Here is a 23,054-nt window from a genome sequence, read left to right on the forward strand (position 1 = left end):
GAATTTTTTTCCTCTTTAGCATCTATTGAGCATAAATGTGTATTAGGTTCTGTACATTTGGATATTTTAGAACAGTAATGTGTGTATGACATCAGTAATGCTGAAACATATATGAATTTTGATCATCATGTTGTATGCACATCATATTCCAAGTATTACTTAATGTTGTTTAAATAAATTTCCAAGTAAAATGGAGGCAAATGTATAAAGTTGTCTATTTTATTTTGTAAGTACCCATACCTTTTACTTACTTTTCTAGATTATGATGATTATCACAAAAAACAACTACAGAACAATGTCTCAAATTCTGTCACTTCTGTAGAGGCTAGATATCATTTTATAGAAATGATTATAAAAATAATCATCAATCTATTTTATCATAAATAATATTGATAGGTGCCATGCTCAAAAGGTAATATTTCCAATTGAGATTTAAAATATAATTGAAGTAAAATTTGTATTGTAATATGTCTCTTAATTTTGTATTTGAAAATATTGTGTAGCTAGAAAATGTAGGTTATAATAGTGCTTACTTTATGGGGTTGTTATAACATTTCAATGACTTACTTTATTTAAAATGCTTAAAAGAGTGCTTAAAGGATAGTAAATACTAAATAAGTTATATTTATTATATTATACATGATATAATTTACAGTTAGCCTGACAATTACTGTTAGAAGTGAATGTAGTTTTACAGTCCACCTCTGAATAATTTTGGTTCTTGTTCAACTTTCCTATACTTAGATTAAGATCTTAATCTTCATTTAAAAGCTTAGAATTACATCTTTAATCCCAGCAAATACTTTCTCCACTTTTAGAATGTGGTGAATGCTTTATCAGTCTCAAATGTTCTCTCTAACTATGATCTGGTAGCTGGGCCCCGTAAATAAAAATTAAATCTTTCAGGAAATACCAGTTAAATATACCACAACATGTCACAAAAGTAGACACATTTTTTTCAAGGAAATGTGTATGTTACAGTGTTTTAAAATAGTTTTGCTTTAGCATTTTCTTTTCACATTTGCTATTAAGTAAATGTTAAACACAAATTTTGTTAATGTGAGATTCTCACACAAAAAGTTCCTAATAATATCAATAAGCACAAAAAAATGTATTCAAATATTTATTAGGATGCTTTATCCCCACAAAAACACACATACAAAGTAAAATAATTCATACTCCTCAGACTGAGCTCTGATGCAAGTAGAGATTAGTGAGGTTGGTGAAGCCCAACTCTTTCAAACCAAGGTCAGATTGAATTTTGGATACAATGAAACTAGGGCATCATGACCACCATTACTTTAGATTCTCTTAAACGTTAATCCAGTTCCCATTGGCCTTCTCATTTCAGTAGAAAACATAAAAGGCTAAATTGAGAATTTTATCTGGGAATAGTATATTAAAACTAAACCTGTCTTAATTTACCTACATGCAATGCTTCCTTTATAAAATGTTAGTGAGTCCACGGTTCCATACAGGTAGCCACAACCATGTGACATCAGTAATAAAGAGTTATGATTTAGGACGGCTGGTGAGAGAGAATATAGGTGGCACAACACAGGTTAACAGACTTTTTCAAACTTCAGAATCTCTTCTTTCAAGAGGCTATAGGTCTCTTTCGGTAAGGGGTTTTATTAATAATGAAGCAGGACACAGGTAAAACTAAGAGGCAAGAGGTCTATTTTCCAGAAAGGGTGTTCTGATAGTCTCAGTAAATTGTTACTACCTAGCCCAACTTAAGATTCAAGTCCTTGCAGAGAGTCAGATATAACTGAGGAACAGAGGCAGAGCTCTACTTGTATAGACCAGGGGTTGGGAACCTATGGCTCACGAGCCAGATGTGGCTCTTTTGATGGCTGCATCTGGCTCGCAGACAAATCTTTAATAAAAAAATAATAAAGTTAAAAATATAAAACATTCTCATGTATTACAATCCATTCGTTTCCTACCACTCGTGTTCATGGTTGCGGGTGGCTGGAGCCAATCACAGCTGTCCTCTGACACAACACCAAATTTTTATTGGATAATGCATAATATACACGGGTCATTGTATGGCTCTCATGGAATTACATTTTAAAATATGTGGCATTCATGGCCCTCTCAGCCAAAAAGTTTCCCGACCGTGGTATAGACTAAGCATGTGTAAAAGAGACTAGGCTTACACATGGGCTCCCCAAGGACTCCTGCCAGAGACATAGGATTTGGACTTAAGTTAGTGAGCCTAATTCTGAGTGTTGCCAATACAGCTGCCATCTTTTCACCACTACCCCAGAGGAAGCTGAGCTGTTAACACATTGATAGATTCAAGTATACCCAGTTCCTCAGCTAATCTAGGCCATGCCTGCAGGTAAAGGTCTCTAATCTCTCCAGCTGATTGGGTTTTCAGAAGCAAGCTCAAATTAAGTCTGAATATATCAGAAGGTGCCTCACTAGAAAATTTTGGGTTTGGTTCTATGGCCTTAAATCCACCAAATAGTAACCCCCTCCACTTTTGGAATAAGGGATTTCAATTAATCTGCTTCCTTAAAATAACTTTACATCTTCTTGTGCAGGGGACACTATACTGCAGAGAAATTTATCTGAGATGCTGAATAGAACATACTCCTATGCCAGGCTCACTGCCAGGAGAATGGTGTCTAATCCACTCCTCTGGGGTCGGCCTTCTCTCTGCTATACCCTGCAGAACCTTAACAAACAAGTTATAATTAGTTAACTGCAAAATTAAAAATATACAGCTGCTTAAGTTTAGGATTGCTCTAGTATAGGTCCATCAAATTGGCTATTAATTTAGCTCCTTTCTATGTAATCCATAGATTGTTGGGAAAGTGAATAATGTTGCCAAATGCTAAGCATTCAAAAAATCTTGCCTCCAATGTGCTTTTCCCAGGAATAGGTTTCTTTCCCTGTGTTTCTCCCTTATAATCAATACGATGTGTCTTTTTTCTTCTGAGCCATCCTTAGCACCCAGCCAACTTCTTCTTTTTATTCCAAGTGAGAGGATAGAAGATAGAGACAGACTCCCACATTCATCCAGACCAGAATCCACCCAACAATCCCCATCTGAGACCAATGCTCTGCCCATCTGGAGCCATGCTCACAACTGGGCTATTTTTAGTGCCTGAAGCTGAGGCTCCACAGGGCCGTCCTCAGGGCAAGAAGCCCATGCACTCAAACCAACTGAGCCATGGCTGCAGAGAGAAAGAGAAGGGGGAGGGGGAGGAGTGGAGAAGCAGATGGTCATTTCTCCTGTGTGCCCTGACCAGAAGTCAAACCCAGGAGTTCCACATGCTGAGCCAATACTCTACCACTGAGCCAACCAGCCAAGGCTAGTGTATTTTAAACTACTCAAAAAATTCAGAAATTATGCACTGACACTGAATCCTCAAATCTTCTTACTTTTTTTTATTATTTTTCTGTAGTAAGAAGTGGGGAGACAGAGAGACAGACTCCTGCATGCGCCAACCAGGATCCACCCAGCAAGCCCACCAAAGGGCAATGTTCTGCCCATCTGGGGCAATGCTCCATTGCAACCAGAGCCATTCTAGCACTTGAGGCAGAGACCATGGAGCCATCCTTAGAGCCCGGGCCAACTTTCTTCCATTGGAGCCTTGACTGCAGGAGGGGAAGAGAGAGATAGAGAGAAAGGAGAGGAGGAAGGGTGGAAAAGGAGATGGTTGCTTCTCCTGTGTGCTCTGGCCGGGAATTGAGCCTGGGACTTCCACACACCGGGCTGATGCTCTACTGCTGAGCCAACCGACCAGGGCCGAAATCTCCTTTCTTTTAATGAGTAAATCTGAGTTTACTGATTTTTGTGTGCAACTTTTCCTTTGTTTTAGGATTGCCTTCGATATTCCTGAGCCTGTCTGTCTGGGTTAGCCCATGTTGAGCAGATATAGTCCTCATCCTTACTTATCTAGAAGCCAACATTTTGACCAGAGGATGATTTAAATTAAGACTAATTGAGCTTAAGCTTCAGGGCTCTCACAGACCTAGTCTCTGCCAGAGTTGAGAATTGCAGGTGTTCTACATGGGGAAGGAACATTCTGATATAATCAGGAAGAATTTCTATGTAAGTAATTCTGTCCACTTGTCCAAAAAATATCTAAGAAGAAAAAGCAGAATCTCTAAGTACTGAACACACAGCCATTTCTTGTGATTCCTTTCTTGTCTCAATAAGTACTCAAGTTTGTAACAAATTTTGCACTATCTTTTCTTAAAGAGTACCCCCTACATGCCCCCAGGAAATAGCTTAAGCTTCAGGCTACAAACCCTGTGTCCACCCCTGCTTTTGGCATTACCTATTACTTTTGCAGCCTGCAGTGATTTTGCCTTGTTAATTGGTGGGTGAGTGATAGGAGAATGTCTCTTAGTGTTACTCAGTTCATACCCGGGAATATATTAGCCGTGCAAGAACTCACAATAATTGTCTAAACTCCAGTAAGTTTTTCTGGGACAGGCCACTGCCTCTCCTGCTCCTTAACTGGCTTAATGGTGAATTAACGTTATCTGGCTGCTCACTTGCTTTTTTTCTTCTATTCTTATCTCAGCTTCCTGGCCTGTTTAGTTTTTTTTTATTTCTTCGGAATAGAATACTCTTTGATGAGAAAAATTATAAGAAAATCTTGGTGACTCTCTTAATCTGTGAAACAATTAATTAAAATTCATGGAGCATTCCCTATAGAAACACATTTCTGTATAAGAAGCTAGCTAGTTCTCCTGCTTGGACAATTTTCATATCTTTAGAATACAATGTACTTAGATATGCAGAGACAGTCTCCCTTCTGCGCTATGGTTCATTGGGAAAACTGAATTATCTGACTGAATTCTTCCACAAAAAGACAGAAGCTTTCAAATTAGGTTAAAAAATAAAAACAAGCAATGTGCTGCTCCCAAGGAAACTTGCTTCAGACTGAGTGATAAAGAATGGCTGAAAATAATGGGACAAATCAAGAGATACCCTACAAATGCGAGCACAGGAAAAGACAAGAATGTCAATGTTTTATCAGAAAAGCTCAGATATAACATTCAAAGTAGTAAACTGTGTAAAGAACAGTGTAAAGTAACTCAAGTTGCTGTCACAATCACAGCCCACTATGTATCTATATGGTAAATATATTACAAATGTAAGGGAAAAATCAATAAAAATAAAATCAGATTATAAATTTTACAAAATTATTTCAAGATTAAAGATCAAAAGCAAATAAGGAAACAGAAAGTAACTGATAAACTGTAATATGCATATTTATATATACACATATATATGTATACATATACCATAAACATATACTCATATATCTTATCCATTTTTCTGATATCCATTTATGAAAGAATTTCATGTATTTAGTTGAAAAGAAAGTTTTATACTTAAAAAGTAAAGATTTCTTAGGTCATATTCTCTAATAATAATCAAATCAAGTAAAAAACACATTGTAATTATATTGCCAAAGATTGATTTCCTTACTATTTATGGATCAAAAAGGAAACGACAAGCTAAATAGAAACAAATACAGCAAAAGCTATATTCAGAGGAAATACATAGCTTCACATCCTAAAGAATATAGACTGAAATATAAAAAAATTAGTACTAATGTTTATAAATTAATAAAAAGAACAATAAAAGAAACCAGGAAGAGAGAATAGGTAATGGTAAAACATAAAATTAATGAAAAGGGAAAAAAATTAGTTGAAATAATAAATTATAAAATTCTTGAAAAAAACAAATAAAAACTTCTATGAGCTTGATTAAGAAAAAAGAGAGGTAAAAAATATGTAAGATAAGGAAAAGAAAAGAAAGCTATAGATATAAGAAAAATTAAGATGATAAGAAACATCACATGGAATATTAGACAACAAATTTGAAAATGTAGGAAAAAATTATTTACTAAATTTGCCTTAAATTTTACTAAATTTGAAGAAATACAAAACTTGGATATATCAAAAATGTTAATAAATGAGATTTTTAGATCCACCCTTTAAAAGTTACCAATGCCCAATGATACCAACATCCAATGAGTTCACAGGTACAGAACAGATAACTTCATGATGCTTAATTTATTTCTGACCAAAGAGAATAAAAGACCTTACTTTATTCATGAATCTCACATAATTCTAATGCCAGAAACTATTTTATTTTTAAGTGAAAAAATACCACATTTATACCACAAAAATACAAATAAAATATTAATATTAAAAAGTGAATTTGTTAATATATCAAAAGAAAAATATGTAAGGTTTATTCAAGAAAGATAAGTGACTCATTATCATAAAATAAATCACACAGATTAAATAAGAAATGCTTATGATTATATCCATGCACCCTGAATATAATTTTATAAAATTTAACTGGCATTTAAATTTTAAAAAATTAATCAAAACAATGCCACAGTAAGTTATTTAAATAATATATAGATTATTTTCACCCAAACAGACTGCAAAAAACTAATCTAGAACTAGTCAAGGATACATTCCAGAATTTCAATGACTCTTCCTTGTAGTTCAGATTACTATAAGATGTTGGCATTAACAGTAGGGATAAGAGAAAATAATTGTGTCTTTATCTTTATTAAAAATTACATTTTTTCATCATAATTCTGGAACCTGCTGTACTTTTATTTAGATTAAACTTCTTTCTCTTTGAGCTTTAGAGGGTGATGTAAAAATTACTAAAATACAATTGTTCACAGTGTTTTTCTTTGGGGAAAAGTGTTCCTGGGAGTACTGTCCCCGGTAACCATTTTCAGCAGCTGCTCCACCCATTCTGTTGTATGATCAGACAAACTAACCCAGAGTTTGAATTTTTAATCTGTCCTTGTGCTCTCATAGACCAACACCAGGCTGCCCATTTGATTGTCAACTAAAGGACCTGCTGATAGAATAACATTGTATAGTGCTTGAGAGCAGAAGATGGAAAAGAATGTGCCAAGGCATCTCATAGGTCCTCTAAAGTGTGTCTCAACCTTTTATAGAAGGAGAGGCTGCAATTCCTGTCACAGGACAGTACCCTGATGAGATATTCCTCTGGAAGTGCAGTGCTTCCGTCCTTCATGCAACCAACCACCATGTATGCGCCAACCGCCATGTATGCGCCAACCGCCATGTATGCAACCAACCACCACACATATGCCAACCACCACGTATGTGCCAACCACCATATGTGCCCCGCTGGCTCACTCTCTACTTCATCACAAACAATTAAGTGCAAAATCAAAACATCAGCCAATAGTTACTTCACTGAGAAAAGACTGTTTACAGTGGATGTTTAAAGACTTCATCTGTTTAAGTCAGTGATCTGGAAAGAAGCCTGTAAAAGCTGAAGGAAAAGCCAATCCTGAAGATAGACTCAGGACATCCTCTGGCTGCCGTCCTGTGAAGGAATTGGTTCACCAGACAGTGCTGTCAACTGGCCCGGCTACGTAACTGGTGGGGCCCAGTGCAAAAAGAAAACCCAGGAGCCCAGCCACAAGTGAGGAAATCAACCTCCCCTTCCCACTGACCGCTTCTCCACCCATGAGAAGAGGGCGGCCTCCAGGAGATTGAACCTCTGCTCAGAGACATGCTTGGTACGTGAATGGAGTGGATGAGATGCTCTGCCAAGCCACCAGTCAAGTAAAGCACTGCACTGCTAGCTGGGGTGGGGACATTGCCATCGTGCCCTGCCCGGGAACGCCATGGGACACCCTCAATTCTGATCCTCCCCATGTGGACAGTCAGGCCTCCACAGGGGAAAGGGCTGCTGAAGCAACACAAGCCTCACCTTAGCAGAGTGAGTCAGTAAATTCATTAAGGAGAGTCTTGTTTTCGTTCATGTTTTAAGTCCGAAATGTATGTTTGCTTAAATGGTTTTTTTTTTTTTAATGTTTTCATTACAGTTCTTAGGTTCTATTTGCTCATACTAATTGATTTAATGTTTCCACTGTATTTAAAAAAAGAAGGGATTTTATACTCATGTTTTCACCTACCAGTCTCTGCAATTTAAGCATAGGCCTTTTTTTAAACTTAAGGAGATCTCATTTACTAAAATTTTTATTATGATGATAATTTTATGACAGTTTGTTTTCCAAGTTCAGACTTCAATTTCTCTTCACTCTTCAGCCTCAATATCTCTAGTATGTTCCTAAAAACAAACAAATTGCATGAGATGAAATTTATTCTGAAATTTTATCCTATAATTTTATCCTATATCAGTCTTAGGTAAATATGCTAATTTCCATGGAAACTGGAGATAACATTCTGACCGATTTTCTATTGAAATATATTATACTCAGAATCTCTTCAGACTGAAGTTAAGTACTAACTATTGGGAACTCACTGCTCCACATTCTTCCTGGCAGACCCTACATGATGTATTGTTCACCATGAAAACATATCAAGGAGCCACTTTTTTCTCTCATATGATTTGTGTTGATTTAAAGAACAGACAATCAATAGCCCTAGGAAGTGGATAAAGCATTGCCCCTGCAAACTGAGGTTGCAGGTTCAACCCCAGTCAGGGCACATAGGAGAAGCAATCAATGAGGTTACAACTCAGTGGAGCAGGCAGTTGATGCTTCTCTCTCTTTCTCTCTCTCTCTCTCTCTCTCTCTCTCTCTCTCTCTCTCTCTCCCCCCTCTTTCCCAATGCCCTCCCCTCAAATCAATGGAAAAAAATTGTTTTAACAAAATGTTTTTCTAGTTTACATTGACAAAAGGCACGAGATGATGAGTTTCCACAAGTCAGGTCATAAAGCCTTAATTCTTTCATTTTGAAGCTACTTGGAACCTGAGATATTTCTCCTGATGGAAGTAAGGGGAAGAGCATAAAACAATTTGCTAAGTGGTATCAGCTGTATTTGTTTTTGGCTCCGATTCCAGGGACTATAGTGACAGGCAGGCTGGCTTTCACTGGAACGGGTTTTGTTCTTTCCTGGTTCATTTTTAAGCATCTGCTGAGAGGATCCCAGACCTGTTGTGTAGCTACCATAGCTCAGAATTCTTCTGAAAACTTAAGAATATGTCCAGTGGGTTGAAGCAGTACCTTTTTAAACCTGCTCTCTCTCTCCCCTACCTCATCGCTGAGTACAGAGGAGGAGGAGTAAGTGTACGGTTAAAGAGAGAGTCAAAAAGACCCTAAGCTACTGCTTCCTGATATAAATGTATAGGTAATAATTGGTTATTTCAAGGTTTTAAAGCTATTTCTCTCCCTGCTGTTAGAAAGTACAAGTGTGAGCAGTACCACCCTTACACCCAAACAGCAGGAGTCCCTGCTTGTGCCCCTTCTACAAGAAACAAGCAATCTCAGAACCAAATGGAGAGTTCACATACAGAGTTCACACCCCTAGGCCCCTTCTTCCAAACCAGGCTTTAGATACCCGGAACAATTGACATTCCCACCTTGTCTGTCCTAATTGACATTCCTACCCTGTCTGTCCTAAACCTCTTTTTTTTTTTTTTTTTTGAGGTGGATGTCAATGTTCATCTGTGCACCTCCAGGCATCATTACACATTAAACTTTCCCTCTATTTTCAGTACTTGCTTTTATGCCCCCTCCTCTCTTTATCACATGAACAATCTATATTGTCAAGTGCTTGATTTGCAATATTAATTATGTACAGCTTACAGATCCACCCATTTCTTCTCCACACTTCTATCCCCACTTTCCTCCTCAATTAGCCCCTGAAATCATTCCTCTTAAGAAGCAAGCATCCTTTCATCCAATCATTTTTCTACAAGCTTCATTCTGTCTACCTTTTAGGGGAGTTGTGCTGAATTGCACTATGTCATCGTGGTTACTGACAACTGCATTTCAGAATCCTTATTGCTGTATTGTTGTTAGAAATGACCCAAAGAGGAAACTATCTGAGATTTAAAAGATTTACTTTACATAATCATAAAATAATGGAAACCATTACTAACATTACTACCAATACTAGACCAATAAAGATATACAGTGTGTCCATAAAGTCATGGTGCACTTTTGACCAGTCTCAGGAAAGCAACAAAAGAAGCTAGAAATGTGAAATCTGCACCAAATAAAAGGAAAACCCTCCCAGTTTCTGGAGGATGATGTGGCAGCATGTGCGCATGTGCAAATGATGACGTAACACCGTGTATACAGTGGAGCAGCCCACAGCCATGCCAGTCGAGATGTGGATGGTACAGAGGAAAGTTCAGTGTGTTCTGTGACTTGCTAAATTCAAATCTGTGACCAAAGTGCAACATGAATATTGGCGCATTTATAATGAAGCGCCACCACATAAGAATAACATTACTCGGTGGGATAAGCAGTTGAAGGAAACCGGCAGTTTGGTGGAGAAACCCCGTTCTGGTAGGCCATCAGTCAGTGACGAGTCTGTAGAGGCTATATGGTATAGCTACCTAAGGAGCCCTAAAAAATCTGTGCGTGAGCCCACATCGAACTGCACTGAATAGGTATGAAACTGGGAGAGTTTTCCTTTAATTTGGTGCAAATTTCACATTTCTATCATCTTTTGTTGCTTTCCTGTGACCAGTCAAAAATGCACCATGACTTTATGGACACACTGTACAGTAGATTGTCCAAACTATCCAGTGGGTTCAATAAAAAAGGTAATTATGTCTACAATATCTATGTTTTATGCAGAAAATCAGGGTTCTCAGTAGATATTATTTGCTCAAATCATTTGTTTACCAAGCAGAATTTCCTGGTAATTTTAGCATCTATCAATTCATGGTCCACCCAGGGTTCTATAGAAATAGACTGCATGTAATAATTCATTTAGGGAAATGGTAAAAGAGATAGGCATAGTAGAGACACTGAAGGCAGTTTTGAAAGAAAGCTTTCAATCTGTGATCCAATGAAAAAGATACCAGAGGCTTCTAGGTAATTTTATGCTTCTAATAAGTGAGTAAGTAGTAATTACTACAATTATCATGAATATTTAAACTATTATAGGTTAGAGAGTTACTAACTATTCTTAATGCTACATACAGTGAAATCAAAGAACTTCATAGGAAATTAAATGAACTGAATATCAGTGTTGTCTTTGCCTGACCTGAATCCTGCTGTTTTTGCAGCTGAGAATGAGCAGATCCCTATATTAAAGTGTTGTTATTAAAATAATCTGTTAAAATAGAAAAACTTTCCCCATTAATATATCCCATCATTTTATGTTATAAACTTATAATTTTCTGTAGAAGGCCCCAGATAGTAAATTAATTAAATTGCTGTTCCATTATGGTGTCAGCTAATTTGGAAACTCATTATTTATTTGGTACTAATTTAGCCTAGCGAATTAATTAGAAAGAGCATGAAAAATATCAGTGATTCAACATGAAAGTTCGAATCAAGACAAAGAGGCAAGATCAAAGAATTTATTTAATGAAAGGAGAAAATTACATCATTTTCAATGGGGATTTTTCTCTTCCTAAAAATAGACAACAACACAGTGCAGAAAACTATTTAGAAGTGGTTAGGAAAGCAGAAGCAGGTATTATCTTTAAGAAAACCAGTATAGGGATTGTTTATAACATGCTGCTCTCCAGCAGAGTGTTCACAGCGCCTTTCCTGACTTGATTCTTCTCCATAATGCATTCTAGGAACAATGGTACAATTTCAACAATCTCTCACCTCTGGAGTATTGGGGTATCCGACATGTGGTTTCTGCCATGATTTAAAAAGAAAAAACCTATTTGTGGTTGAAGTAACATTATTCTTGTGGGTACGAAAGAAGTGGTTTGTTGGTACTTGATGGTTATCTATATTTCCAGATAGTGTTACCTAAAGAAAATAATACTTGAAGCAATTACTTTATCTTCCTACTTCAAGGATTCAGGAAAGTCCAGGAAAATTAACAAGAAAAAGTTTTCCAGTTCACCTTGGTCACTGTGGATGGTAGCATTGCACTGGAATTTGGACTGTTGTCTTCTTTTTAACCTAAAAGTTTACCAGCTTTGAACTTTCAATGGATGTTCATTAGAATGTGAGTTAAATTCTGTTAATATGCAGCATGATCATCTGGAAGTCTCTTAATTAAAGTTATATCCAATCAAAAAGACATGTTAAGCCCTGGCAGTTTGGCTCAGTGGTAGAGCGTCGGCCTGGTGTACAGGAGTCCTGGGTTTGATTCCTGGCCAGGGCACACAGGAGAAGCAACCATCTGCTTCTCCACCCCTTCCCCTCTCCTCTCTGTCTGTCTCTTCCCCTACCACAGCCAAGGCTTCATTGGAGCAAAGCTGCCCCAGGCGCTGAGGATGGCTCCATGGCCTCTTCCTCAGGTGCTAGAATGGCTCTGGTTGCAACAGAGCAATGCCCCAGATGGGCAGAGCATCGTCCCTGGGTGGGCGTGCTAGATGGATCCCAGTTGGGCACATGCGGGAGTCTGTCTGACTGCCTCCCCGTTTCTAACTTCAGAAAAATACAAAAAAAAACCAAAACAAACAAAGAAAAAGACATGTTAAGTACTTACTAGATGTCAGTCATTAGGCTGTCTGCTCCTTTCACTTCATGGGGAACCAAGAACACATGATCCTTTTCTTCAGGAAGATGCAGTCCAGTGGAAAATATACTCAGTCCATTGGAGGCATGCATGGGGACATCTATAATTACAAATTTTGATAAATAATATATAGAATATGTAAGGGTATGAGAAATATTGGTAAACCTAATTTAGATTAAGGTATTAGAGAATATTTCTCTTAAGAAATTATATTTACGATGAAACTTGAAGAATAATTAGGAATTATTTCAGATGTAGAAAATAAAGAAGAGACATTTAAAGGAGAAATGAGTTTTATAAAGACTTTGAAGCAGTCTTAAAGATATTTTTTAAAGTCCAGTGAATAAATTGAGAAATGGAATTGGAGCCATGGGCCAAGATGGACCAAGGAGGCTTGGAAACCATGTCAATATTTTGTATCTTATCCTCAGGGCAATGAAGATGATCAATGCTTTTAAGGAGGAAAAGGACATGATCAAGTTAACTGGCCTAAAAGGTTGTGCTGGCACTGCTGACTGGGAAAAGAGAAAAGTAGAGGAAGAAAAGGCAAGTGAAAGTTTCAGTTCAATAGTTACCTCTGGCTTCGGGCCAGCCTTTCTCTCAGAGGCTTTTTTTGTGTCAATATTTCATTTTTCCTCATATTTTAACATTTGATTTTTCCATATTTGTCGTAGATGATTTTCTATAGCAAGAGATGATCTGAAACAAATAGTTCTACTCTAGCTAAACTACACCTAGGCCTTGCCAATTCCATAAGCAACACTTTGTATTTTATCCTTAGTGCAATGCGAAGACATATAGATTTTATTTCTTTTTTCTCTGAGGGAAAAAGGACCTATTGACAATATGCTATATGACTCTGCCTGTTCTTTCTTCATGATAAATCACTGTAGCAAACACATAAATCAGATATTAATAGATTGAATTTATACCAAGAATATAACTTTTTATTCTATTGAAGAAATAAGGCAAAAAGTTGGAGTCCAGGAAACAATTCCTTGTAGTGATAAGACTACCTCTTCTACTAGTCACTGTGATCCTAAGATCTACCCAACTGATTGCATATGATTGAGAAAATTAATGAGAACTCATGTTTTTACTAAACTGAAAACACATAACTCGTCACCATAATATTCTCAACTGAAATTTCTCTCATGAGGACGTATTTTGTTTTGTTTTGTTTTGTTGTATATCTAAAAACCAGATTCAGGTTATATAAGAAATTTTAACAACCGCTTTAAATAAAGGGAGGAAAAAATTAATTTTCTTTTGTAAGATGACAATTAATGACCCCAGATTAATGAGAACATTATTTATTATTAAGAATGTGGATTTTGAAGTTAAAAATCATATGGAATTCAATAGATGAGATTGCCATCCCCTTTTCTCTCTGCATTTCTCTCATATGGTCTACAATAGCTAACATTATGAATTTCTTAGATATTGTCTGGCTTCCCAGAGACTCTCGGGCATGGATGCTTCTTCATCAGATTAATTTGAGAAATAATATCAATACTATTACTACAAAGAATCTGAAACATTGGACAAAAGAATGGGTGTGATATACCTGACATCCTGTATCTGGGTCTGGTGATGAAATATAGTGAAGAAACATGATTCAAATACTGAATACCAGTGGTCCCAGCAATGCAGATTTTTATGTGCTCATTTTCCTGTGTGTTTTATTTGGACTAGTATTGATTTAGTTCTAGATACATCAGGAGACACAAAGATAAATCAGACATAGGTTCTACCCTCATGAAACTTACATTGTAATAGGAAATTTAATGAATGGTAATAAGATGCCATGATAAATTAGTAAGAGACGCTATACAAATAAGTGTTATGGAACTTAAGAATAAGGAAGGAGCTGCTTCTGGCTTAGGGAAATTGGCTAACAACATAAAGAAAAAGTAATATCAGAAGTAAAATTTGAATCAAATGTAAGATTTCAACCACATGGTTGTTCTAGCAAAATGGTCTCAATATTTTGTTTTTGTTGTTGTCCTCAGAAACACTTTACATTATTAAAAATTATTGAGAACCCTAAGGAGCAGTTTTCAATGTAAGCTGTATCTAGTGGTGTTTTCCATACTAAAAATTGAAACAGAATTTTTAGAAAATATTTATTTACTAACTTATTTAAAAAATAGACCACTACATGCTAACATAAATAATAGTTTTTTAAAAATGCCTTACTGGTGGTGGTACAGTGGATAGAGTGTTGACCTGGGACTCTGAGCTTCCAGGTCAGAACTCTGTGGTCACCGGGTTGAGCACAGGGTCATCAGGCTTGAGCACAGACTCACCAGCTTGAGTGTGGGGTCATTGTCTTAAGCTGGCATCACTAACATGATTCCGTGGCTGCTGGCTTAAGCCCAAAGGTCACTGGCTTGAACTCTGCCCACTGGTCACGGCACATATGAGAAGTAATCAATGAACAATTAAAGTTATTTAACTATTAGTTGATGCTTCTCATATCTTTCCCTTTCTGTCTCTCTCTCTCTCTGTGTTTCTCTCTCTCTCGCAAAAAATAAATTTTTTTTAAAATATGTAAAAAAAACGTATGTTCTGAAACAAAAAATTTAGACAGAATAACATTTTTTGTGTATTTCTTTAATTTCTGAATTGAGAAAACCTGAATTGCTATATGTGCTCTGCATTAAATCTGACATGATATATTGTTTTTGCTAAAGTAGATGATTAAAAATATTCAGCATCAGAAATATATGTGATTGGCAAAGGGAGGAGTATTTTAACAGCCTTTTCAGATTATTTTGTATGCAATTCTTTTTTTTTTTTTTTTTCCATTTTTCTGAAGCTGGAAACAGGGAGAGACAGTCAGACTCCCGCATGCGCCCGACCGGGATCCACCCGGCACGCCCACCATGGGGCGACGCTCTGCCCACCAGGGGGCGATGCTCTGCCCATCCTGGGCGTCACCATGTTGCGACCAGAGCCACTCTAGCACCTGAGGCAGAGGCCACAGAGCCATCCCCAGCGCCTGGGCCATCTTTGCTCCAATGGAGCCTTGGCTGCGGGAGGGGAAGAGAGAGACAGAGAGGAAAGCGCAGCGGAGGGGTGGAGAAGCAAATGGGCGCTTCTCCTGTGTGCCCTGGCCGGGAATCGAACCCGGGTCCTCCGCAAGCTAGGCCGACGCTCTACCGCTGAGCCAACCGGCCAGGGCCAATTCTTTAATACGACACAAAATCTCAACAAATGACTATGGATATGTAAATTACATAAATATCACTTATTTCTCAGTCACAAGAGAATAAAGTAAAAGAGTATTAAAGATGTTATTTAGTGGTACTCTCCAAGAGAAACCAAAAGGAAGAGGCACGTTGGCCATAAATAGCTAGAAGTTCTCACAGGGAAATCTGCCTCTGAATTGAGTCAGCTTCATCCCCATGATATTTAAGTATCCTCCTCCTTTTAGCCTACTACCTTGTGAAATATAAATAAATATAATCACAAGTTAACTCTGCTTAAAACTTTTAAATGGCTACCCTTGGCTTCAATAAGGTTCACTTAAAAGATAAAGGCCATTATTTCTTAACATAACGTGTAACTGACTCCTGCCTAAATTCTCCTTCCTTGTCCATATCTGTCTGTTCACACTCCAGACCTTGCAACACGCACAATAGCAAACTCCTTCCAGCCATCTCTTCTCCTCTTCATCCCAACATCATGCTAATTCTCACCTGTGAATTGGTTCATGCCATCTCCCCTCTAGGTGGAAGTACTTCTTCATCAACCTTTAACAATCAAGGGGCACCATCTGCCATGGTTCTTCAAGTCTGTATCAAAATTCACACCTCTGAGCACCCATCATATCTAAACTGTCATCTGTCATTAAACTTAGTATTTACAATATATCACCTTCCCTGGAGTCATTCATTTGGCTGTCTGCCACTGCAGCATAAATATCTTGTTGACAGAGAACATATGATGTGAATGTTTACATTCTACTGCCTGGAACAAAGTTGGAAACATAGTAGGCACTAAGAAATGTTTGTGGAAATAATGCACAGTTTTCCTTTTTAAAATTTGTTTTCAATGATCACATTTGACTGGCTTTATACACTGCCCTTCTAATATGACAAGTGTGTTTTCCAACAGGAACCAAATGATTACAGAGACAAATCACTCATATGGGTAGCTGCAAATTTAAAGCACTTGTCAGCAAGTGCCATAGCGCTGTACTCGTTGTTTTTCTGTCAAAATGACTTCCTGACGGAAAATGATCAACACCTCAACCTGCATCTTCTTGCCGTCTAGAAGCAAATGATTCACACTTCTTGTTATTATATTAATGCAAGGGGGAAACAATAAAAATTCTAAGAAGCCATCATATACATGCAACATCATAACTTTCCCTCATTACCCAGAGTGAATGGATCATTACTCCTGATGTGTATTGATTCAGGCTGACAGCACTGGAGTTTACATCCACTGTCATTCATATTGTTTGGTCAAACAACTATTCTAACCACCTTAGTGCATTCATCTATGGAATGGCAGTAGACTGTGTGCAAGTACTGTGCATTTGCTCCATGATGATGAGACTGTTCTGTCCAAGATGCTGAGAGTGGAAAAAATGGGGCTCTTGTCTAAAGCCCAATAGTTTCCACAAACTGTGCTAAGAACTTTGCATTTAAGTACTATGTCATTTAATCTTCACAACAAACATGTGCAAGAGTTGGTGTTATTACCCTCATTTTATAGATTTAAAAAATGGAGGTTGTGCATGGTTGATCCTAAACACAAATGTCCCTAAGCACATGTCTGAGTCTCAGACCTCACTGGCCCCTGCTGTTCCCCTGAAGGCCACTCCTGACCTTCTCTACCTTTTAATCCCTCTACTGAGTTTCCCAGGGCTACTTCTATGCCACCAGGGAGGCAAGACACCAGAATTGCCTGATTCTCTGCTCTCACCTGTGCACTGTCCCTCAAGCGTTCACCATGAGCATCATCTCTGCTTCTGCGCTGGTGCTATTGGTGGGTTGCTATTCAATTCACTTTTCTATATATGCCAAACACTAAAGAGGACATGTAAGTTAATTATTCTTATGGAGCTTGCATTCCAGTAGATGCAGCTCTACCCTGCCTCCTCAGCTGCAAGCGGCTCACAGCATTGTCTAAAGTAGTTTTTCATGGGCAAGGCCCTAGGAGTCTTTCTCAATAGCTTTCTATGTTCTTGGGCCCACAGAGTTGGCCACAGGGACTTTGAACACAGTGGAACTCATGGGGCCAGTTTGCTCTGATCTTAATTAAGAATATTCACTGTTGTACCACTCCTCTAAGTGAAGTGTTGATTCTACAGCTCTCCAAATACCTTTTAGTTTGATTGTCTGCAAAAGCTGAAGGGCCTACATGCAAATGGTCCCCAAGAATGTGCAGGACATCCAGATATACAGAAGGGTCCTGGATTACATACATGTGGATATAACAATACCTCCATAATAGTAAATCTTAAATGGGACTTAACAGCCTTACCCTGAGGTAGATGTCATTGAACATGAATTAGCAATTTAGACTTTTCTTTTTTCTCCTGGAAGTTGACTCCTCTCTATGCAATGTTGACTCTGATGCTCCTGGCATTCATGCTCACCCACCTTAATGCACTAGCTATCATAAATTTGCTCTAGTGTCAACCTGTCTATCACTATTGTTCTTCATTCCCATGTAGCATTCAAGGCCTCTCATCTACAAAATAAAGCAAACCCTCTCTGAATACTTTTAGCTATCCACATTTCCCTTCCAATCAAGTTTCTTTTAAGACTTGATTGCACTCAGTGTCTCCACTTCAACCCTCATTCATCTTGCAAATCATACCAGTCTGCTGCTATCCTACCCTGCCTTGATTTCACTCTTCCTAAGGTCCCCAATCATCATGTGCTGGCTAAATGAAAGGGCTTTCCTAGGTCCTAATTTTTCTTGACTCTTATACAGCCTTGACCACACTGGACCACTGCTTTATTGAAACACTTGTTTACTCTGGTACCCCTTCCCATTCTCATGCTACTAACAACATGCTCTTTTAGTCTTGCTGTTTGCAATGTTACAGAACAGCTTACTATTCTGAACATGATGTATTATATGCTACCATTTCTTCCAGCTTCTTCACCCAGATATTTGCTAGGCTGACTCTCTTCTTACTTTTTATCCTTTGGGCAACTCGTTTTTTAAAAACACTTATTTAATTGACCTTCCCTCAATCCTCCACCTTTCATCTCTAAATTTTCTCAAGTGTTATACACCTGGCTTCCTTATTCTCTGTCTTTGCTCATTTGGTAGCAATTTCTCTTCTCCAAGGAACTTTTATATAGTAACTGGAGAGATGTGGTTTTCCACAATGCCTCCTAAATTTGCCACACTTAAATCTTCCCTAATCAGCCTGATCAGGCAGTGGCACAGTGGATAGAGCATTGGACTGGAATGCAAGGACCCAGGTTCAAAACTTTGAGGTCGCGGGCTTGAGTGCAGGCTCACCAGCTGGAGCGTGGGGTTGCTGGCTTGGGTGTGGGATCATTGACATAACCCCATAGTTACTGGCTTGAACCCAAGGTGGCTGGCTTGAGCCCAAGGTCACTGGCTTGAGCAAGGGGTCACTCGCTCTGCTATAGCCCGCCCCCCCCAGTCAAGGCACATATGAGAAAACAATCAATAAACAACTAAGGAGACTAAGAAGCTGCAACAAAAAAATTAATGCTTCGCATCTCTCTCCCTTCCTGCCTGTCACAAAAATAAATAAATAAATAAAATCTTCCCTATACAACATCTCTCAATATATACTCAGTATATATTTATTCTTTGTCTTACATGAATTATAAAGTTATTTCAAGTATCATTATATGCTGTCTGGTTTGGGCCATGGATTTCTAAGAAAGAGGAGCTTTCAGGATTTTGTGTGATTTTAGCATTTAGTAAAAAAAACATGGATGTAAAATGTTTTATAATAATGGTAGTGATTTGTCATAAATAAGCAAGTGTGCTCCTAAGTGACCAGAAGACTGTTTATATATAAGTCCCATGTGAGTATGGGCCCAATTTTTCAGTCACAGTCATGCTCAAAATGAAAAGCTCATCTAAAGAAGAATAGGAACATTGATACATTTTTAAATATACTCTACTTAATTCATGATGAAGGGAGCAAAGATGTCCAATAGTTGAATTTAGAAGCATTCATGGATTTACCAACTCAAAAGAAAGCATAAAGAAAATTTTGTTTCTTATTTTCTCTTAATATTCCATCCAAACCCTTCCTTTCCCTCCACTTTCCTTCCCTCTTTCTGGAGAATGAGTTCTTTCTTAACTTTTAATTTTACTTTATTTCCTTTAAAATTTCGAAGTAACACCACTTTATGTTGTTATATTTATATAGCTCAGATTTTTAAAAACACAAAACAGAAGACAGTGAAAAATCTCCTTCCTGCTGAAAGCTACTGTCACACAATCTCCTCCTCAGAGACAACTGTCCTACTAGTTTCTAGGTCCTTCCTGCCATGCTAGAGCAAATGCTGAACTTCTTGATGTCTTTCCAGAGATGGGATCTCTCTGGAAACCACTGATTCTTTTTCTCTTCTCCCATTGGCGTGCTCCATGCTCTTCCTAGCCTCTCCCTCCCGGACCTAAAGGGCACAGGTGAGGTTATATTCCATCTCTTTAGGAACTCCCACCAGGCTTCACCTCCTAAACTTTTTTTTCTTCTGCATCTACTTGCTTGGCTTGAGTGACTTCAGTTTCTTTTCCTCTGAGCCCCTTTAGAGTAGTAGCACTTACTTGAATTTGGAGGTTGGCTTGTGATTTTGGCTTTGATCTCTGGTTGCTGACTTTTATATTTCTCTTGGTTCCAGACTCTGTAGGTCACAGGCAGTTCTGACCCTCCTCCATGCTCAGTTCTGAATCCTGAAACCCCATCTCCAAGCCTAGGGTCCTATATGTGCCCCTCTTAAGGAATAGCCTTTGGGCTTAAGGCAAAGACTGGGTGACCTTGAGAACATCACCATGTGCCTCACTTTTTTTTCCATTTTAAAAAACACAGGTTTTCTTCTCCTCTCATCCAAGCTTTTGTTACATTTTGTTTCCTGTATTCTCTTGCTTGTTTATGCCCATTTCTTATCAGAAATCGTAGCCCATCCAGACTAATTAACTCACGTTCCTTTCACAGGTACAGAGCTAATAAAGCAGAGACAACAGTTTCCATGTTACAGCTTCTTCCTTCAATGAAAAAAAACCCTCTATTTCCTTATCAAATAATTGGTTGGCACAACCCTGTGACCTCTACCAGAAACAGAAGCTTATTCAACCACACAGTCTGCCATGTCAGGAGCACTCAACTATATCTTAGATTCTCTTTTTGTCAGTATTTGGGGAAAAAGACACCTCAAAGACCGTGTCAAGTAGCTGATGAAATGTGCAGTGTGTACTCACAGAAATCTGGTTCTGTGAAGAATAAACTCTACTTGTATCCTTTTAGGTTAAACATTTTTATGTCAATCAAAAGGGCTTGTGGGCATATTAAGGATTTCATAAGGTAGGGTCACCAGCTTATAAAGCTAGAGAAGTTTGAAATATTAATTTTTTTTAAAAAAAAAAGCTAATGATAGTAAAGTGCTGTTCTCCAGGCAAATAATAAATTTCAAGTAACTAACTAGAAAGTAAAACTGATTGTGTCCTCCTTGGGAAGTGAATTTAGTTGATTACTATTAGAATACTCCCATAATATAGTCAGACATTATTGCCTGTCTCTCTAGCAAAATTGTAACTCACTTTTACAAGTCAGCCATAAAATACCTCTCTTTGTTCATTAAGATGGAAGCATGGGTGCTTTGAATTTTCCAGTTTTTATTGCCATGGAGACACCTGAGAAGTATAATATCCAACCATTAAACTGTGTGATGTTGTTAAGAAATTGGCTTCTTTTTTATTTTGGGGACTATGGAATCTGTACCTGGTGATGATGAGTTAGATCTGCAGTCATATTACAAGCTAAAAATGGACCCATTAATTTACTATCATATGCACATGCTATCTAGACTGAATGACTTTGAAAAAAGGTTGTATATTCTATAGAATATATTCCACAGAATACATTTGTCTGTGACTTGAGTTGCCAAGATAATTGCCATGATAACTCATCTAAATACATGAATTGATTCCAGAGCAACATGCTTAGTACACTGTACATACTTATCATTTCTACTGAAGCTATCCTAGAGTCCTTTGACATTAGTGTTTCCATGAATAGAAATCTTTATATATAAAACTAATCTTTGATAAACTCCTGTGTGTGTGACTAAAGCTGCATGTAAGTGGGTTGGGACTGCTGAATGAAATGCTGCATCCTGCCTGTTGAGATTTAGTCACTGTCTCAAGAATAAAAGTGTTTGGTCATGGGTCAAACAAGATAACATGAAATAAAACAGGTGGTCGGCTAGGCTGCATACTTCATTTGCTTTCTACTTCCCTCCTACCCAATCCTATATTTGTCTCATCTTATATTCAACTAATCTTACAGAGCAAATAAAAACCCAGAGATAAAGGGTATAAATAACTCTTAACACTCAGAGATAGAAAAGGCAGGGCAATGATTGCATCTGCCCTTCTTCTCATTTCCAGCTCTACAGGAATCCTTGGCACATTTAAATTGTGTCAGACTCAATCACAAACACCCAAATGTTCTCCATTTTCAAAGTCAAGTTCAAGATCAAAGTTAGATAGTTATACCTTTATGTAGCAAACCAAAATCAATAATGAAAAGTACTTAACTAAATTAGGTCATTACTCATCATATTCTTTTCAGTTTCAATAGAGAAAACACCAGACTCAAATCTAGTGCTAGCATGTGTGCAAGGGCAGCAAAACTCCATAAAGGGGAGAGGAGGGATTTCAATAATTCACATACTAAGATTCTCTTTATTGATTATTAACAATATTAATTGTTATAAAATGTTCAGCCTTGATTAAGGTTTATATATTAATAAAATATATTAAAATGTTGGTAATTCTCCCAGTCTAACATACTGACATGCATAATCAAAACATTATCTGTATTAAATGCCTAATAAAATGCAAACAAAAGTCTTCTTGTGAAGGGTTTGAGCCTAGTTCTTCGTCTTTTAAACTGTGAGTAAGAAGGTAGCAAGTAATAATTTTTATCAGAAAATACCTACAAAATATTCTCAATGTGTTACTCTAGACAACACTAAGGGTAAAAAATACATAAAGCACTAAATGTCTTGAGATCTAGTTCTAGACATCGAATGCGATGTCTTCATTGTCCCAGAAAGTCTTCTCTGAGGATGCTCAGAAAAAAGACTGGCCAAGATCACAAAAACTCTTTGCAATGGTACCAAAGGCCCAAGTGAGGTGGGAAACCCAAATGTGGTGCAAGGGCATACTATTGTATTTTGTAACTTTATCTAGAATCACTCAAAACCCACTTGTCAGTGTATAGAAATTAAGTTCTGCTTTCATCATTAAAAAACAAAAATAAATGTGCTATATAACTATCCTGATGTTATAAAGATAAATTTTTCAACATATCAAAAACATTCTATTACTGTAAGAACATAATCATACCCCAAAAGTAGTAGCT

This window comes from Saccopteryx leptura, chromosome 2, assembly GCF_036850995.1.
Source record: "Saccopteryx leptura isolate mSacLep1 chromosome 2, mSacLep1_pri_phased_curated, whole genome shotgun sequence".
Classification (NCBI taxonomy): Eukaryota; Metazoa; Chordata; class Mammalia; order Chiroptera; family Emballonuridae; genus Saccopteryx; species Saccopteryx leptura.